Genomic DNA, 17954 nt, shown 5'->3' on the forward strand with positions numbered 1-17954 from the left:
TAGTTGATAGATCGTGACAAAATTTGAAGGTTTTAGGGGTAGTGGGTGAGAAGTAATAGATTTTGGAGTGGGAAATTAGAGGTTTTAATCAGTATACCTAGAGAAAATTTCGGGGGTCAACGCCCCCCGCTGCCCAGGGGGCGTACTGGCCCATGCGAGGCAGGTCCAAGTCTCCTACCGGTGGAGATGGTACAGGGTATGTTGTGTGTGGTGGAGGGTACGTGAGTGTGTTGGGGTGGTAGAGGGTACGTGAGTGTGTTGGGGTGGTAGAGGGTACAGGAGAGTGCGTTGTGTGTGTGGTGGGGAGTGAAGGAGAGTTGGGGGTGTGGGTGACAGAGGTCAGTAGCCGGAACGGCAGAAGCAGCTAGCCAGTGCTCGCCCCACAACCTGTCTGTTAGGGCGCCATGCTAACCTCACTGCCCTCTCTTACTCCTCCATCCCCATCCTCCACTCTCATTATCTCCCCCTCCCTCCTCTTTCCCTATGTTTCTTATTCCCTACATCCTTCCCTTCACTCTCTACCTTTTTGGCTCCCTTCTGAATTCCACCCTTCCAATTTGACTCAGCACTTACATCACCGATACTCAATTTATGAAGTGGCATGTATGTCCGTCCATTTACATAAACACTTTCATCCCACCTTATCAGCCTCTCTACCTACCTCACTCTCCCCTTATCTGACCCCCTCAATGTATTCCACTTGGTGTGGGGAAGCTATCTCTCTCACACATCCTGAAATATGAGGACCAGGAACAAGGGGCCCACAGCTGGTTGCTAAAAACAGCTGTTAAGAGATGTGTAGGTGATGCCTGCTGTGTAGGCGAAACGTTTCGAAAGATGCCTAACTGTGTCTTAATTGCCATGTGTAGGTGATGGCAGGAATTTTCATACATAAGAACATAAGGAGCACTGCAGCAAGCATACTGGCCCATGCTAGGCAGGTCCAGGTAACCTACTGGCCCATGCTAGGTAGGTCCAGATAACCTACTGGCCTAAGCTAGTCAGGTCCAGGTCACATCCACTTAGGAAGGAGCACATAATCTTTAAGAATAGTTCAAGAGGTGAGCAAAAGTAGTAATGCCATTGATGTTATTGAGGCGAGGGCCAGGAACCAGACCTCGACCCCCACATACCACGACTGGGTGAGTACACACATGTTCGTTCCGTAATCTCTCTCCGTTGTGGTAACCGCCCAGATGGGTACGTTCTTTTTTTTCAATAAACAAAAATGGGCACGTAGTGTGCTGCTACCCAACTAAATGGTAGTTACATTATGGGTACACACACTGTGTAGCTGCTGTACCCCAATGGTAGTTACACTGTGGGTACACACAGTGTGTAGCTGCTATACCCCAATGGTAGTTACACTAGGTACACACTGTGTAGCTGCTGTACCCCAATGGTAGTTACACTGGGTACACACACTGTGTAGCTTCTGTACCCCAATGGTAGTTACACTGGGTACACACACTGTGTAGCTTCTGTACCCCAATGGTAGTTACATTGTGGGTACACACAGTGTGTAACTGCTGTTCCCCAGTGGAAATAAATCAGACTTTTGTGTTATTTTAGTTAACACTATGATAATAAAGACGACATATACAGCACATGAAGTGTGAGAGATACATATCTAGTATATATTGTTATCACTCGTAATTGTACTTATGTGTACATGTGCCTAAATAAGCTTACTGTTCTCTACATGGTAGTTACGTAATGTTTTCCCGTCGTATTCCGTCACAGGATGAGTTGTGTACAAGATAACCAGATGTGTCATCTTTTTGTCTCTCCGTGGGATTTTTTACTTTTATGGAGATATCGTTAGAAATTCTTATTTCTCCAGTGTGCGGGATTGAGGAAAAGGGGGGAGGGGTACAAAGATGGGTTCTGGTTGCTTTGATAATGTGTGTGTACTCACCTATATGTGGTTGCAAGGGTCGATTCACCGCTCCTGATCCCGTCTCTTCCCTGGTCGCTACTAGGTTCATTCTTTCCCTGCTCTACGTGCGTGTATGTGTGTGTGTACTCACCTAATTGTGATTGCAGGAGTCTAGTCATAGCTCCAGGGTGTGTCGAGTCACAGCTCCTGGCCCCGCTTCTCCGCTGGTCGCTACTAGATCCACTCACCCTGCTACAAGTGTGTGCTCATCTAGTATATGTGGTTGCAGGGGTCGAGTCCTATCTCCTGGCCCCGCCTTTCAGCTTACCAATTGCCAGATTCACTTCAAGTTCACTGGTTCTATCGTACCTGCTCCTACAACTACGTATGTGAAGCCTGCCTACCACCACTTCCTCGCCCGGATCATTCATTGTGTGTGTGTGTGTGTGTGTGTGTGTGTGTGTGTGTGTGTGTGTGTGTGTGTGTGTGAAGGTATGATTCACATAATATAACCGACATACACTACAGTGGCACCTTAGCTACTACCATCATTCACTAACCGTCCCCACCCCCCTAAATCACCCCCTACTGCCCTCACTTGCCCAAATTACCCACGGGAGAAATATAGGGATGAGTGGAAGCCCTCAAGAAGTTTACAGATTTTAGAGAAGCATAAATATCAATAGAATAGAGGTTATAATTATCGCCACTTGTCATTTCCTGTGCTCATCCGCGGACTTGGCATCGAACGCCGGAATTATGCACAGTTATTTGTTACCCCGTAAAACTGTGACTTTTTATTCGTTTAAAGGCGAGGGTGTTATAGAGGTTAATGAGGCGAGGCGAAATGTCGGCATTTTTTGGCCTGAAGTTGGGGTATTGACGGAGTTGAGAAAATGTTTTGAAGTGGATATGGCAAGAGTAAATTCTGGGAGTGGAGGTCCTGGTAGCAGCAACCCAGAATTTCTGCGCGACTAACCTGTGTGTTGCTGCTGCTGCTGCTGCTGCTGCTGCTGCTGCTGCTGCTGCTGCGGCTGCTGCTGCGTTCTGCGTCCAGGGAACTGGAGCTACTGGTAGGAACATAAGAGTGCAATTGGAGCCACTCGTAAGAACATGAGAGTGGTGGAACACCACCGCAGGCCTATTGGCCCATCCCAGGCAAGTCTTTCTCAAACCTACTAACAAAAATATATCCAACTCATTTTTCGGTTCTCAAGGAATAAGCTTAGATAAGCTTCATCTCCTTCCTCGTATCAAACCTCCCATTCCCCCCACACTACGCTGCCCGTAAGATTTTAGCGTTTTTCTTTGGTTTCAATAAATCAAACTTTAATATCAAGGACCACAATGGTAATAAGTCATTTTGCCTTACATTTTTTGGGTTATCCCGGGTAATTTACACTATGTATGCTAATTGTATTTATGTGTACCTGTGCCTCATATAGAGTTGCTAAGGTGGGGATGTAAGGCGTTAATATGTTCAGCGTAGGTACGTGGTATTAAGTGCCCAGATATTAGATGCCATGCCAGTGATGTTGAGTTTGTTACTAGTTCTTTCTAGGCTGGAATGCTAGTACATTCACTAGTTCACTCTAGGCTGGAATACTAGTACATTCACTAGCTCACTCAAGGCTGGAATGCTAGTACCTTGCTCACTATAGGCTGGAATACTGCAGTACACTAACAGTCATTATCAAGACAGATGTAGAGAATGTACAGATAACCTTCACTGCATGTATTAACTCAAACATCTTAATGGAAATGTTTGAAGTCCCTTACTTTTACTCCCTGAAACGCAGGCGAGAAAGATACATCATAATTTACACCTGGAAAATCCTAGAGGGACTGGTCCCAAATCTACACGTACAAATCACTCCCTACGAGGGTACTGGATAGGTACCTAAAGTCACTACCTGGCCAGCTGGGCTGTGGTTCGTTGGATTGCATGCGGCCAACAGTAACTGCCTGGTTGATCAGACTCTGATCCACTGGGAGGCCTGGTCGAGGGCCGGGCCGCGGGGGCGTTAACCCCCGGAACAACCTCCAGGTGGAATCCCGGTACCTGGGTAAGGTGTTGGGGTATTAGGTGCCGGGGTGTAAGATGCTGAGGTATTAGGTACCTGGGTGTAAGGTATTGAGGTGTTAGGTACCTGGGTGTTAGGTGTTGGGGTGTTAGGTACCTGGGTGTAAGCTGATTAGGTATTAGGTACCGGGTGCTTATGAACATTATTATTATATTAAACGGAAGCGATAAACTCGCAGGGGTCATACAGCGCCTGGGGACTGGGAGGCAATCAGATTTGATCAGGAATGACTCCAGTTCCTTGAACCAAGAGTCCTCCAGCGGCATTAACGCACCGATCTTGAAGGATGGGGGTGGGGGTGGTCACAAGACCCTTACTCAACATCTCACCATGTACCACCATCATGGTACCACCAAGTAACCAGAGTTACCATTATGACATCCCCACACAACACCTGCCGCCCCACACAGATGGCAGCCAGGGGAAAGCAACACACCAAAGAGTTACAAAATACTAGATAATGTAACTCCATTATAACGTGGAGGTGGACGGAGAACAGAGGTTACAAGGTCTTACTTTTTTTTGTATTTTCACCCCAGCAAAGCAAGGCGCTGGTGACCGGTTAGTCGATTTCTTGGGGAGACGCTGCTGCCGAGGTGCTCCTTATTAATTATCCCGCTTCACAGTAGTAATTAAACACATATAAATGTTTAAATGAAGTGGTGGATCCCCCTGGATGATGTGTGGAGAGTATGAACGACAGGAAGACCATAGGGACGATAGGGGTTAATTGTAAATATCGCGTGTGGTGATGTAGTCATGTGTGTGTGTGTGTGTGTTGGTGTGTATGTGTGTGTGTTCTGGTGTGTGTGTATGTGTATGTGTGTGTGTGTTTGATGTGCGTGTGTTGGTTACACAGACTAGCTGCCTCAGTCTTGTGCTGGAGTGCACACAGCGCGGGTGCGGCCTCGCTCACTCTATTATCACTCTTAATTCACACATTATACTTTCTATACCATAGTGATTTGTGTTCATTAATGGAGAGGTCACTGTGCGTTATTGTAGTATATAGGTAAGTGTTTCTACCTTGAAAAACAAAACATATCTTGATTTCTTTTCTCGTGTATTGCCATTTGGTTTATATTTTGGTAATACATCTTAATGGAGAGATTTATACCATGGATTATCATACCAGAGGTAAGTTCGAAAATTAATGTATTGAGGGACATTGTAACAGTGAATTTGTATTAAAAGGCCATTTGTAAAAAAAAAGGCTTTTTTTTTTAACTATTAAAAGGCTTTTTGATAAATAATTCACAGTTTTTATTGAGGTATTTCAAGTTAGAGTCAAAAGTTGTTATAGATATGAAGTTTGAGTAACATCTTGCTGATAGATAGTGATAATAGACTAACCTACTTCCAAGACTCATTACTTCCCAGATTACTTTTGTGCTGTAAGTGTAAGTAGGTTGAAGAATAAGACACTTTGAGGAGAAAGGTGGACTGAGCGTGGGAAAGTGCATGTGTGCCAGGGAGGGAGGAGCTGCAATGGTGTCTTAGTACAATGAAAGTTAAAAGTAAAACTCGACAATAAAGGCAGTCGTGTAGTGGCGCTTACGCCTCTTGACGCCCCAACGATGACGCACTCCTAATTTTATTCCAACTTTGCTACACTTAATCGTCAAGTGAAACTATAGTCAAATTTGTGTAATTATCCAGGTTTTGATGGGGGATATAATGTATTTGAGGTTGTGGTTTACAAGGGTTGAGAAAGAATAATTGTTGGAGAGGTTGGCAGTCGCACTAGTTGCGTATCACACCAGCATATTTATATTCCCTACCTACACTTTTTTTTTTTTTGTCTTTACTTGGCAATTGGTACTTGGTTTTGGTTCTCAGCGGGAGTGAGTAGTGGTGGCCACGCGGCCCTTGTCTTGGCCAAGCTTTCTGGTTGTTGTATTAAGACTTATTTGTTGGCTGAACGAAGGTTGTGGAAGTCTGGAGGGAGTGAACAGGTAGATAACCAGAGATTCCTTTGTCTCTTATTGCTGTTAGTGAGACGTGTGCGTATATGTACGTGTGTGTATATGTAAGCCCAGTGATCGTTCCCGGAAAGGGTGGCAGCTGACCTCAAAATGCTCTTTTTTTTTCTGCCTCTTTAACCTTTTATAAGATCAACTGTTGTTTATACCAAGGGGCTGCCATTGATTTCCAAGTTCTGCTTTTGCATTCCATTGCGTTTCGTTCAGATACGCCGAATTTAACTTAATTGTTTGATTTTTGTATATACGCCTGGGGTCAGGAGCAGTTGGTTTGGTTAACAACTTTTCAGATTGTTGCTGTTATTTGCTGAGAAGGTTTTGGTGTGCGGGTATTGTACAAGGTCATCCAGAGGATGTGGCCGATCACGTGGCCACAATGGTGCTGTTACTTGGTCACCCGTCCCCACTCTGACCACCTGTCTATCGTACCAACATAAGAAAGAAGGAACACTGCAGTAGGCCTACCGGCCCATGCTTGGCAAGTCTTTCTCAAACCCAAGCCCACTAAAAATGATTCGCCCAACCCATTATCAGTGTTACCCAAAGAATAAGCTTTAATAACCCTGTTATTTGTGTATTGAACCCTGTTAAGTGCAAGTTCCATTCAAATCCAGCCCCCGTCGTGTGGTCACCCATCCTCACCCATTTGTTACTGGGGGACTAGTCTCGAATGCTGGCGATACGTGTGTCTTGTTATGAATGGTATACAATACTAACAATTGTGATCTACCTTCCTGGAGTTTACCTGGAGGGTATTCTGGGGATCAACGCCCCCGTGGCCCGGTCCACGACCAGGCTTCCCGGTGGATCAGGGCCTGATCCACCAGGCTGTTACTGCTAGCCGCACATGTGTGCAACAGTGTGACTAGTCGATGGTCCAGGTCGGACCCAAACGTCGTCATAAGCTTCTTTCTCCTATGTGTGGGTGAGTTGTGCATTCATAAATTAGACACATGTGCAACACTTGGGTATCTTTAATGAGGAAACGTTTCGCCACACAGTGGCATCATCAGTCCATACAAAGGAGAATGGTGAAGAACAGGAGGAATTTGAGGCAATTAGTCCCTCAGCCTTGAGTCGATGTAATCAGTCCATCAATCTCAAGGCTGAGGGACTGATTACCTCAGACGCTTCCAGTTCTTCACCATTCTCCTTTGTATGGACTGATGAAGCCACTGTGTGGTGAAACGTTTCCTCATTAAAGATACCCAAGTGTTGCACATGTCTAATTTATCAACTTGTGGGTTCTCTGAACCATTCATCTATGTATGTATATTGTACCAATCACGGTATTGTGCCATTCTTGTTCTGTACATGTGCAGCATTTGGGTGTATATAATTGTTGACGCTTCGTCATCCGGTGGTTACATCAATACAGATTCAAGGATGTTATGTTATACACGTGTCTTATTGTTCCTAAGTGTGTATTGACATGTGAATGAACCCAGGTCACATCTGGGTGGGGCTGCACATATGGAAATCCCTCAACACGTACTATGTTATCCAAGACTAAATAAATACTAAGAGAAAAAGTTTAAGGAATTTTGTGGGTAACCTTAATTTAGAAGGTTGGCTCGCCAGAATCGTCAACAATCCAGTAAAAAATACATAAAACAAGCAGTGTAGTAGAAGGAAAATCATATGTTTTCATTCGGAAAGGTTTCGCCTACGTAGTAGGCTTCATCAGTCAAATATAGAAGTGGCACATATGGGGACAGCAGAATCAGTGGAGGTTAAAATGTGATAATTCCATCAAGAACTTAGAAGTATGTAAAGTAAAAGGACACAAGTGCATCTAATGTGACATTTTATTGTGGCAACGTTTCGCTCTCCAGGAGCTTTATCAAGCCGATACAGTATGATAACTGTATTGTGTACATATACCTACCTTCCGGGGATCAACGCCCCCGCGGCCCGGTCCACGACCAGGCCTCCCGGTGGAGGCCTACATAAACTTGCCTGGCCTAGAGATGTCTTCGACTAAATAGGCTTGAATTTCTACTAGTCTGCATTGTGTATCATAATTATATTGAAAGTCAAATGTGGTGAAGACAGGATTCCTAGTCATGATTTCAAGTTGGACAAATTTAGGTTTAGAAAGGAAAGGCGCACGCTTCTAGGAATTCTGGGCTGCTGATACAGTAACCAAGCCTCGTTTCCTTTTTAATTTTTGAAGTTTAAATAATTAGATAAAACAAAGAGTGCTTTACATTGCAGTTTAAAAACTGTAGTGTAAAGCACCCTTCTGGCAAGACAGTGATGGAGTGAATGATGGTGAAAGTTTTTCCTTTTCGGGCCACCCTGCCTTGGTGGGAATCGGCCAGTGTGATAAAAAAAAAATAAAAAAACAAAGACCTCAGTGGAAGTAACTCACTCTGACTGGGTTATCCAAGGTAATTTACACTATATATGATAGTTGTAGAACTGTATCAGGTCTACGTTTATAGGCTCATGAATACTTTTAAAGTTATCCTGTGCAACTTTGATGACTCGAAAACTGATCAGGGAAAGTTGGTTCCTCACGGTGTTAGCAGAAACCTGTCATCGAGGAAGGGGAAGGTGTTGCAATCTTTACCGTGAATTTTGTGGAACTCCTGACAGCTTTAATCTTCCGCCGGGGTCCGAAGTGAGCGTTATTTTAAGGGTGTCATCTGCATATGTTATTAACCAAACTGTTGTTAGGGCCGAGCGAGGTTTTTTGCCGTCAGGTATTTCGTGTAGGGATTGGTTAACACCGCACTAATTGGTGACCTTTGGCAACACAAATTAGCTGACCTTGTTTTCGGGGTTATTCTAGGTAATTTACACTATGATCATTGTATTTGTGTACCTGTATCTATATAAACTTACGGGATAATAAGACTTGAGATTTGTGGTAAGCAGAAATGCTTACCATAAAGCTTGCAGAATAACACTAGTAGACTACCTGGGGTTTATATCAAGAAGCTTAATAATAACGAAGAGTCCACAGATTATTGCAAAGATCTGTGCTCCATTAGTAAGACTTACTTAAGATTATGAGGCTTATAAAGAAGGCTAACTTAACTTAGCCTTGAAGGACGGAAGACCGAGAGAGAGATATGAATGACTTAGACACACGGAAGACATGTTATGCAAATTTGATATGATTAGGGTGCTAATAATAAATAACCAAGAAGGATACGCGTAACAGTTTATTCCAGTTGGATGAAATCAGATTTAGAAAGAATATAGGAAAGCTCTGGTTTAGCAGTAGTGTTGACGAGCGGAACAATATGCCCAGTTGTCATATGTACATGTCTTGTACATTGTACTCGTGTCTTCAGAGTCTTTGTGTAGTAAGTTTGTTTCTCGAGTCTTAGGTCATTCCTCTTGTCTCTAAGGCTAGTTTCGCAGCTACCCCCGGGACTAGTTTCTGACCATGTTCTCAGGCGGGGGACTCCATACTGGTGCTGCCTGTCGTGTGCGATTCAAGGCCACCCATTCCTGTGGCCCCAGTCATCATTATAACCACTTGTCCTTCATGTGACCCCAGTCACGTGCAATGAAAGGCCACTCTTATTCTTGTTCCTGTGGCCACAGTCCCGTGTGGCCACCCGGCCTTTATGTAAGCCTAGTTATCCAGGTTATAAAGAATCCTGTGTGGGTGGGGAGGTAAAGGGAGAGAGGGAAGTGCTCTTAAAACTTACTAGCCAATACTTTTTTTATGTAGCTAGGTGGAGATGTGTAGTATAAAATACACCAATGAAATATAATGTGATCCTTTAATGACGTATCACCCACACTAGGCTTTATAAAGTCACTCCAAATTTGTTTGACTTTATAAAACCCAGTGTGTGAGCGAAATGTTGTCGGTAAAGGATCACATAGTTGATCAGGCCCTGATCCATCGGGAGGCCTGGTCATGGACCGGGCCGCGGGGGCGTTGATCCCCGGAATAACCTCCAGGTAACCTCCAGGTACTGCTTTTGTGTCAATTTTTTTCCATTAGATAGCTAAAAAAAAATACGCTAAATGATACTAAAATTAAAGATAGGCTAAATTTATTTACTTAACGTAAGAAAGAAGGAACAGTGCAGCAGGCCTACTGGCCCATGCGAGGCAGGTTCAAGTCTCCCACCGGCCCAAGCCTAGTAGGGCAGGTCAATTTTACATACAATGTAGTAGGCTTACTGGTCCATGCTGGATAGGCATCAGGAACCGTTGAAGAAAGTAGTCGCACATGACCGGGCTCTGGGAGTACAACTCTGAACTCATCATCAAAGATTGAGGCCTGGTTGACCCATAGGCAACTGAATTTGCATAAATGGGGAGAGATCAGAATGTGGACCCGTTTCAAGTGGTGTCCCATAGGGGTTAGTATTGGACTTCCTTCAGCGTTAGTGTATTGCTGAAAATTGCATAAAATACCGGCAAGTTGCGCAGGAAAGGTACACAATACCTACAAGATGAAAGTTAAGACACGTGTGCAACATCTGGGTATCTTTATTGTAGACGTTTTGTATATAGTTATGTCCTAGAATCTGTATTGATAAAGCCACTGGATGGCGAGACGTCGACATTAAAGATACCCAGATGTTGCACATGTCTTAACTTTTACCGACAAATTGAAGATTATAATGAAACGTTTTTCCTACACAGTAGGCTTCTTCAGTCAAACACAAAGAGCAGTAGTAATGAAATAATGATATGGTGTAATCAGTCCATTAACCCTCGAGTTGGTGTAATTTGTCATCTGATGGCGGGGTCATTTTGACAGGTGACGCCCAGGGGCTTAGAAGTAACCATGGTAGCCTTCACCAGCACATACCACAAGTCAGGCAGTAATAGATCCAGAACATTAGCAAGACGATTGCTACTCAGGGAAGAGGAAGGCGATACCTTCGTTTGCCACACGTCCCTCATCTGTTGCCAGTATATAATCCGCAGTCTTACTGCCTGTGCTTCATAATCTCTCAATACTACGATGCTCTTCAACTCCAAGGCTGAGGGACTAATTACCTCGTCTTTTGTATCAAGTTCTACATTCTTCACATTATGTCCTTGCATTGATAAAACCACTGGATGGCGAAACGTCTACAAATGAAGATACCCAGATGGAATGAACATTAAAATGGTATAAAAAACCGACAGGTTGTTAGGTAAGACACATATGCAACAGTTAGATATCTTTATTTCGAAACGTTTCGCCTACACAGTAGGCTTCTTCTGTACTCGACTGAAGAAGCCTACTGTGTAGGCGAAACGTTTCGAAATAAAGATACCTAGCTGTTGCATATGTGTCTTACCTAACAAGATACCCAGATGTTGCACGTGTCAAATTCCTCATCTTGTCTGTATTATATACCTTATATATACCAGTTTGTTCTTATGTGACACCACCATTAGATATGATCACGTTACAGCACTTGTACCGGTCCACCTCGGCCCGATGCTACCCACTCCACCCTTATCATTCCCTCTTTTGACGTAGTCACCTTACCTCTTGTACTGTGTATATGCAGTATTCCCTTAAGTCAAGAATCGTACGGGACAATGAAAAACGGGAATAGGAAAGGGTTCCATTGACAGTGTCCAGTGTCAGCCAGTATTATTGATACACTAATATAGGTAAGATATCTGCTCAGCAAGTACATGGCGAATGGCATTATACTGCTTGTCCCGACTACCTCGTATTAGGACTGAAGGAGGTACTTGATCAGTGCATACTAGGTAATTTACACATGTTAAACCACGTATAATTGTACTTGTGTATATCTGTACCTAAATATACATACTAATGCTCCCCCTCCCCTTCAAGGCTAGAAGTGTACTTTTCACTGCCCATATATGTATCCAATCAAACATCTGAACTGCTGGGAACGCATGAAGACCCGTAAACTGTACTTCGTGGAACGTAGACAAGAAAATTTCCAGAGAATCCCGGAGGGACTGATTTTAACCAAAATCACTATATGAAAGCAAGACATGGCAGACGATGTAAGAAAAAACTAGTCGAGTGCCAGAGGTCCTCGATTTTTAAATACCCTCCCATCGTGCATAAGGTGAATTACTAACAAAACTCTGGCCGTCTTCACGAGGTCTCTTGAGTTCCACAAATCAATTCCTGGCCAGCCGGGCTGTGGTTCTTACATAGAACTGCGTGCCGCCAGCACTAAACAGCCTAGTTGATCAAGCACTGATCCTCCAGGAGGCCTGGTCCCAGACCAGGCCGCGGGGGTCTTGATATCCGAAAGCATCCTTCAGGTATAATAAACGTTTTTTTTATATCCATAACTTTCTCAGTTGTTTTAGAAGGTGTTAGTGTGTCGGGGCCGCTTCGTGGTCCTAGGATTCACTCCAGTGATTCATAAATCGTTCCAGTGAATCTCTCGGTGCTTTATAACATTAAAGGTTGGGGAGGTTGCAGATCGGAGGGTCATTTAAATCGTAATGTGTGTAAGCTTTTGGCAAGACAGCAGTTGAATGAATGATGGTTGCCTGGATACCTGGAGGTTATTCCGGGGATCAACGCCCCCGCGGCCCGGTCCATGACCAGGCCTCCGGGGATCAACGCCCCCGCGGCCCGGTCCATGACCAGGCCTCCCGATGGATCAGGGCCTGATCAGCTAGGCTGTTACTGTTAGCCGCACGCAGTCCAACGTACGAGCCACAGCCCGGCTGATCCGGCACTGACTTTAGGTATCTGTCCAGCTCTTTCTTGAAGGCAGCCAGGGGTTTATTGGCAATTCCCCTAATGCTTGATGGGAGGCTGTTGAACAGTCTTGGGCCCCGGACACTTATGGTGTTTTCCCTTAGTGTACCAATGGCGCCCCTACTTTTTATTGGGGGCATTTTGCATCGCCTGCCCAGTCTTTTACTTTCGTAGGGAGTGATTTCTGTGTGCAGATTTGGGACCATTCCTTCCAGGATTTTCCAAGTGTAGATTATGATATATCTCTCCCTCCTGCGTGAATGTTTTCAGTCACCCTGCCTCGGTGGGAGACGGCTTATGTGTTAAAAATATTTTTTCAATGTACACAGTAAATGAAATGCATTTATTGTTGTGTGCATACATTGCGGATAAATGGTGTGGATTTATTAAATAATTATCCAGGGTATCATAGGATAAATAAAATCGTGTAACGTGTTTAGATTGATGTCCTAAATTTGGTTTAATTATATTAATTGAACATAGAGGACAGTCCCGAAGCAGGCGCAAGAATGGTGTTTACCAGATATCTTTCAGGCATGTAGTTAGTCGCTCAGACAGTGAAGAATGCAACATATGCTGAAAATGTAGCCTGTGGCTATGTTGTGTGCACATTACACCACCTGTGATGGCTCCAACACACACCCAAGTCTTCCTTGTTGTCAGCACTTTCCCCCCCCAAACTGTTTTGTCTGCTGTGTTGTGTATCTGGTGATCAGCAGGTGTACTGGGGACGTCAGTGCGTGGGTCAGCTTGCTTACATATCTTTACGACGAGCAGAACTAATGTTGAACTGGGGTTTTGTTGTCGTCTGTCTGGGACACAAGCCAATGCATTTCTTGGCCCATTGGGCCGCTTTAAAAATAAGCTAGACAAATGCGTGAGTGAGAGGGGTTGGGTGTGACTAGCACCCACATGGGTGGGTTGGTTTGGTTTAAAGCCTATTGACCGCAAGGTCATTTATTTGTTAAATAGGGATTAAAGTATTGACAGATGTTCTCTTGGTTTATGTACCCTTAAAACGTTTATATTTATAAACATTAATATGGTGGTGCGGGAATTGTATTTGTTCGTAGTTAACAGTAAAGGATTTAATTCGGTTTATTAGCCCGTATTGGTTTAGTAAAACACGAAAGCAAACACTAGGATATTATTGGAAAACATTTTGGTCCTGGGACCTTCATCACTTATGAACTGAAGTGATCAAGGTCCTAGGACCGAAACGTTTGCTTATTTGGTTTTTCTAACCCACCTTGTCGGTATTTATTACCAAGGTTTATACGTCGGACTGCGTGCGGCCAGCAGTAACAGCCTAGTTGATCAGGCCCTGATCCATCGGGAGGCCTGGTCGTGGACCGGGCCGCGGGGGCGTTGATCCCCGGAGTAACCTCCAGGTAACCTCCAGGTAACACGTATTGTTGATAAAATCATTGACAGAAATCAATATTGAGAGGTCAGTTTGGAGACCATTTTTTTATACACCTAAATAAAACAGAACTGTTATCCAACCTCAGCTTGTTTCAGGGTCCAGTCCTATGTAAGGCATACCACCACCCCCAGGATGCCAACCACAACAGTCCTGGTCATGGACCGGGCCGTGGGGGCGTTGATCCCCGGAATAACCTCCAGGTAACACCCAGTTACCTACTTACTGCTTGGTGAACAGGTGTAAAGGAACATACACGTCTCCACCCATGTCTCCCACTATCCATAAGGGGAATTACCAATAGACTCCTGGTTGTCTTTAAGAGGGAGCTGGACAGATACCTAAAGTCGGTGCTGGATCAGCCGGGCTGTGGCTCGTACGTTGGACTACGTGAGGCCAGCAGTAACAGCCTCGTTGATCAAGCCCTGATCCACTAGGAGGCCTGATCATGGACCAGGCCGCGGGGGCGTTGATCCCCGGAATACCCTCCAGGTAGCCCTATGTAAGGTATACTACCACCCCCAGGATGCGACCCACAACAGTCGACTAACACCCAGTTACCTATTTACTACTTGGTGAACAGGGTCAGGAGGTGAAAGGGAACATGCGCAACGTCTCCACTCATGCCGGGGATCGAACCTCGGACACTTATATGAGCCGAGTGTGTTGCCAACCGAGTGTCCTGTATTAGCTTGTTGGCTAAGCAACTACACCATCCCGTAAGGTTAGTAACCTAGAATATCCCAAGAAAGACAATCACTTTGACTTATTTCCATTGGGGCCCTTTGATCCTCTTTCCCAGGATGTGAGTCAGCAGTTGGCTAACAACCAAGTACAGTACCTACTTAATGTTAGGTAAAAAGGGGCAGAAGGCGTTAAGGAAACATACCCATAATTTCCACGTGTGTTACCATCCAACCTGGATCACGTGGGTCTGACTACGTGTTTGGAGTGATATGATTATGTATATGTAAGGACTAAACTCCAACACATTTCTCAACTCACCTAGAGTACTGCTACTGCTACACACGAATACATTTACACAAATTATCATACAGAGTTATATGTATAAATTACGTAGGATAACCCCAAAAAGTCATAGTGACTTATTTCCGTTGGAGTACTTGTAATATCTTATCATTTAAACTTTAATAGTTGTAAAACAGCTAATTAACTCATCTGTGTGAAAATCAGTTACAATAAAAGGAAATATACTAGGATCCCAGTGAAAAATGCCCCCAATGAAAAGTAGGGGCGCCATTGGTACACTAAGGGAAAACACCATAAGTGTCCTGGGCCCAAAACTGTTCAACAGCCTCCCATCAAGCATTAGGGGAATTGCCAATAAACCCCTGGCTGCCTTCAAGAGAGAGCTGGACAGATACCTAAAGTCAGTGCCGGATCAGCCGGGCTGTGGCTCGTACGTTGGACTGCGTGCGGCCAGCAGTAACAGCCTAGTTGATCAGGCCCTGATCCATCGGGAGGCCTGGTCATGGACCGGGCCGCGGGGGCGTTGATCCCCGGAATAACCTCCAGGTAACATAAGTTACTCTGACTTTTTTGGGTTATCCCAGGTTCTCTACATATATTTTTTTTATTAACACACTGGCCGATTCCCACCAAGGCAGGGTGGCTCGAAAAAGAAAAACTTTCACCATCATTCACTCCATCACTGTCTTGCCAGGAGGGTGCTTTACACTACAGTTTTTAAATTGCAACATTAACACCCCTCCTATGATATATGTAACTGTATTTGTGTATACCTGGATAAACTTACTAGGAATAAAGTAAATAGTATGCGAATACTCGTGGTTCACGGGTTTCCTTAATGTATTCCCATACCGTTATTTATACGAAGCATCCAATTTATGGTGACCGGAAACACTAATTTGGCATGGGTGTGTTGCTGTTCCCTTGGTGGAAAAGGGTGCTTCCGTCCTGCTCCAGCTTGTGTAAGGATAGGAACGGTTGGTCTGTCTAGTGAGTTTAGGCTATTATTGGTGGGCGAGGTTTGGGGGGAGGGTTTCTTGTGGAGGAGGGGGAACTTCCATCTGCCTCCCCCCCCCTTCCTCTCCTGCGCCAGTGATAATGGAGCAGTTCTGAAAGTTATCTCCTGCTTATATTTTTTTCATAGCTATAGTATTGCCAGATGAGTTAGGTTTTTGTGGTGAAAATCAATTTTTATTTGTTAACGTAACCTAACTCACAATAGTTACTAGCTATTACCATTGTAGTCTTAAGTTAGGCTTGCCCGAAATACACTGCATAACTGTGGGTTTTCTGCCCCTCAAGGGAGGTTCCTTGACGCTGGTGAGGGGCTCTTGATCTAGGGAATTGGATCTGTGCTCCAGTTCCCTGAATTGAGCCTGAATACCTTCCATCCCTCCCCTCCCCCACATGCGTTGTATAATCCTAAGGGTTTAGCGCTCCCACATGATTATAATAATGTGGGTTTTCTGCATGCACGACTAAATATCACCTATCTCCGTACAAACATGCTGAAATAAATTATTATGATCACTACCACTGCTATTATTAATATTACAACCAAAACAGTATTTGGGAGCCGCTTTAGAGAATTAAGGTAATTAAATGATTGGTTGTCTGGTCTCACCCTTACATGTGCTCTGTTTCTAGACTTATTTTACTCTGGAAGGCAGACCCGAGGCTAGGCTTCATTGTTAATAATTGCCTAGCCAACCAAACTGATGCTGGCATAGGTCCTCAGGCCAACATAGCCTGACTGATCTGGTATTTGCAGGAGGTACTGTTCCAGTTTCCTCTTAAAAAATGTATACCTTGCCGGCAATAGAAGGTTAAAAAGCTTTGGCTAAAGTGTTTCCTACTCGTATAGAAGACACTAATGCAACGTTAGGTAGCTATTATAGTAATTTCTTGCATACCAGGAGTTTTATCAATCCAATCAATATCCTTGAAATGTTTCCTAAGTTACTAAAGTTTCACAAGTGCTTGTTTTTATATATACATGTGCTGTAATTATGTCAGTCACACCCCTGCCTTTCGCTACGTTTATTCTACACTTCTCATAACTGTCCTGTAGTTTACTATGTTAGGTCTTTAGTCTGCACTCTGTTTTCCATGTATATGTTATATGGTATCTCTAGTTGTATTGTAGTCACTAACGATAGTTCAGAGGGTTCATTGACTCTCCTGATGCAGATACTAAGCTATCCTCTCGTCTCTTCCTCTCCCTGTTTGTAATGCAGATACTAAGCTATCTTCTCTTGCTCTCCCTGTGTTTCTAACGCAGATGCTATGCTATCCTCTCTCCTTCTCTTCTGTGTTCCTGATGCAGAGGCTATGCTATCCTCTCTCCTCTTCTGTGTTTCTGATGCAGATGCTATGCTATCCTCTCTCCTCTTCTGTGTTCCTGATGCAGATGCTATGCTATCCTCTCTCCTCTTCTGTGTTTCTGATGCAGATGCTATGCTATCCTCTCTCCTCTTCTGTGTTCCTGATGCAGATGCTATGCTATCCTCTCTCCTCTTCTGTGTTTCTGATGCAGATGCTATGCTATCCTCTCTCCTTCTCTTCTGTGTTTCTGATGCAGATGCTATGCTATCCTCTCTCCTCTTCTGTGTTTCTGATGCAGATGCTATGCTATCCTCTCTCCTTCTCTTCTGTGTTTCTGATGCAGAGGCTATGCTATCCTCTCTCCTCTTCTGTGTTTCTGATGCAGATGCTATGCTATCCTCTCTCCTCTTCTGTGTTTCTGATGCAGAGGCTATGCTATCCTCTCTCCTCTTCTGTGTTTCTGATGCAGATGCTATGCTATCCTCTCTCCTCTTCTGTGTTCCTGATGCAGATGCTATGCTATCCTCTCTCCTCTTCTGTGTTTCTGATGCAGATGCTATGCTATCCTCTCTCCTCTTCTGTGTTTCTGATGCAGATG

At 44.3% G+C, this 17954-nt stretch overlaps 1 protein-coding gene across 6 annotated transcripts in view; it reads left to right on the plus strand.

Moving 5' to 3' along the window:
* Positions 1-17954, plus strand: part of CtBP (C-terminal binding protein) — a gene marked incomplete at its 3' end in the record, with an annotated part of 256438 nt that overhangs the window by 166168 nt on the left and 72316 nt on the right. For 2 of the 6 annotated variants that reach the window (XM_070104095.1, XM_070104100.1), the window contains 1 exon segment: positions 4817-4975. 6 annotated transcript variants of the gene reach the window in all.

This window comes from Cherax quadricarinatus, chromosome 89 (assembly GCF_038502225.1).
Source record: "Cherax quadricarinatus isolate ZL_2023a chromosome 89, ASM3850222v1, whole genome shotgun sequence".
Classification (NCBI taxonomy): domain Eukaryota; kingdom Metazoa; phylum Arthropoda; class Malacostraca; order Decapoda; family Parastacidae; genus Cherax; species Cherax quadricarinatus.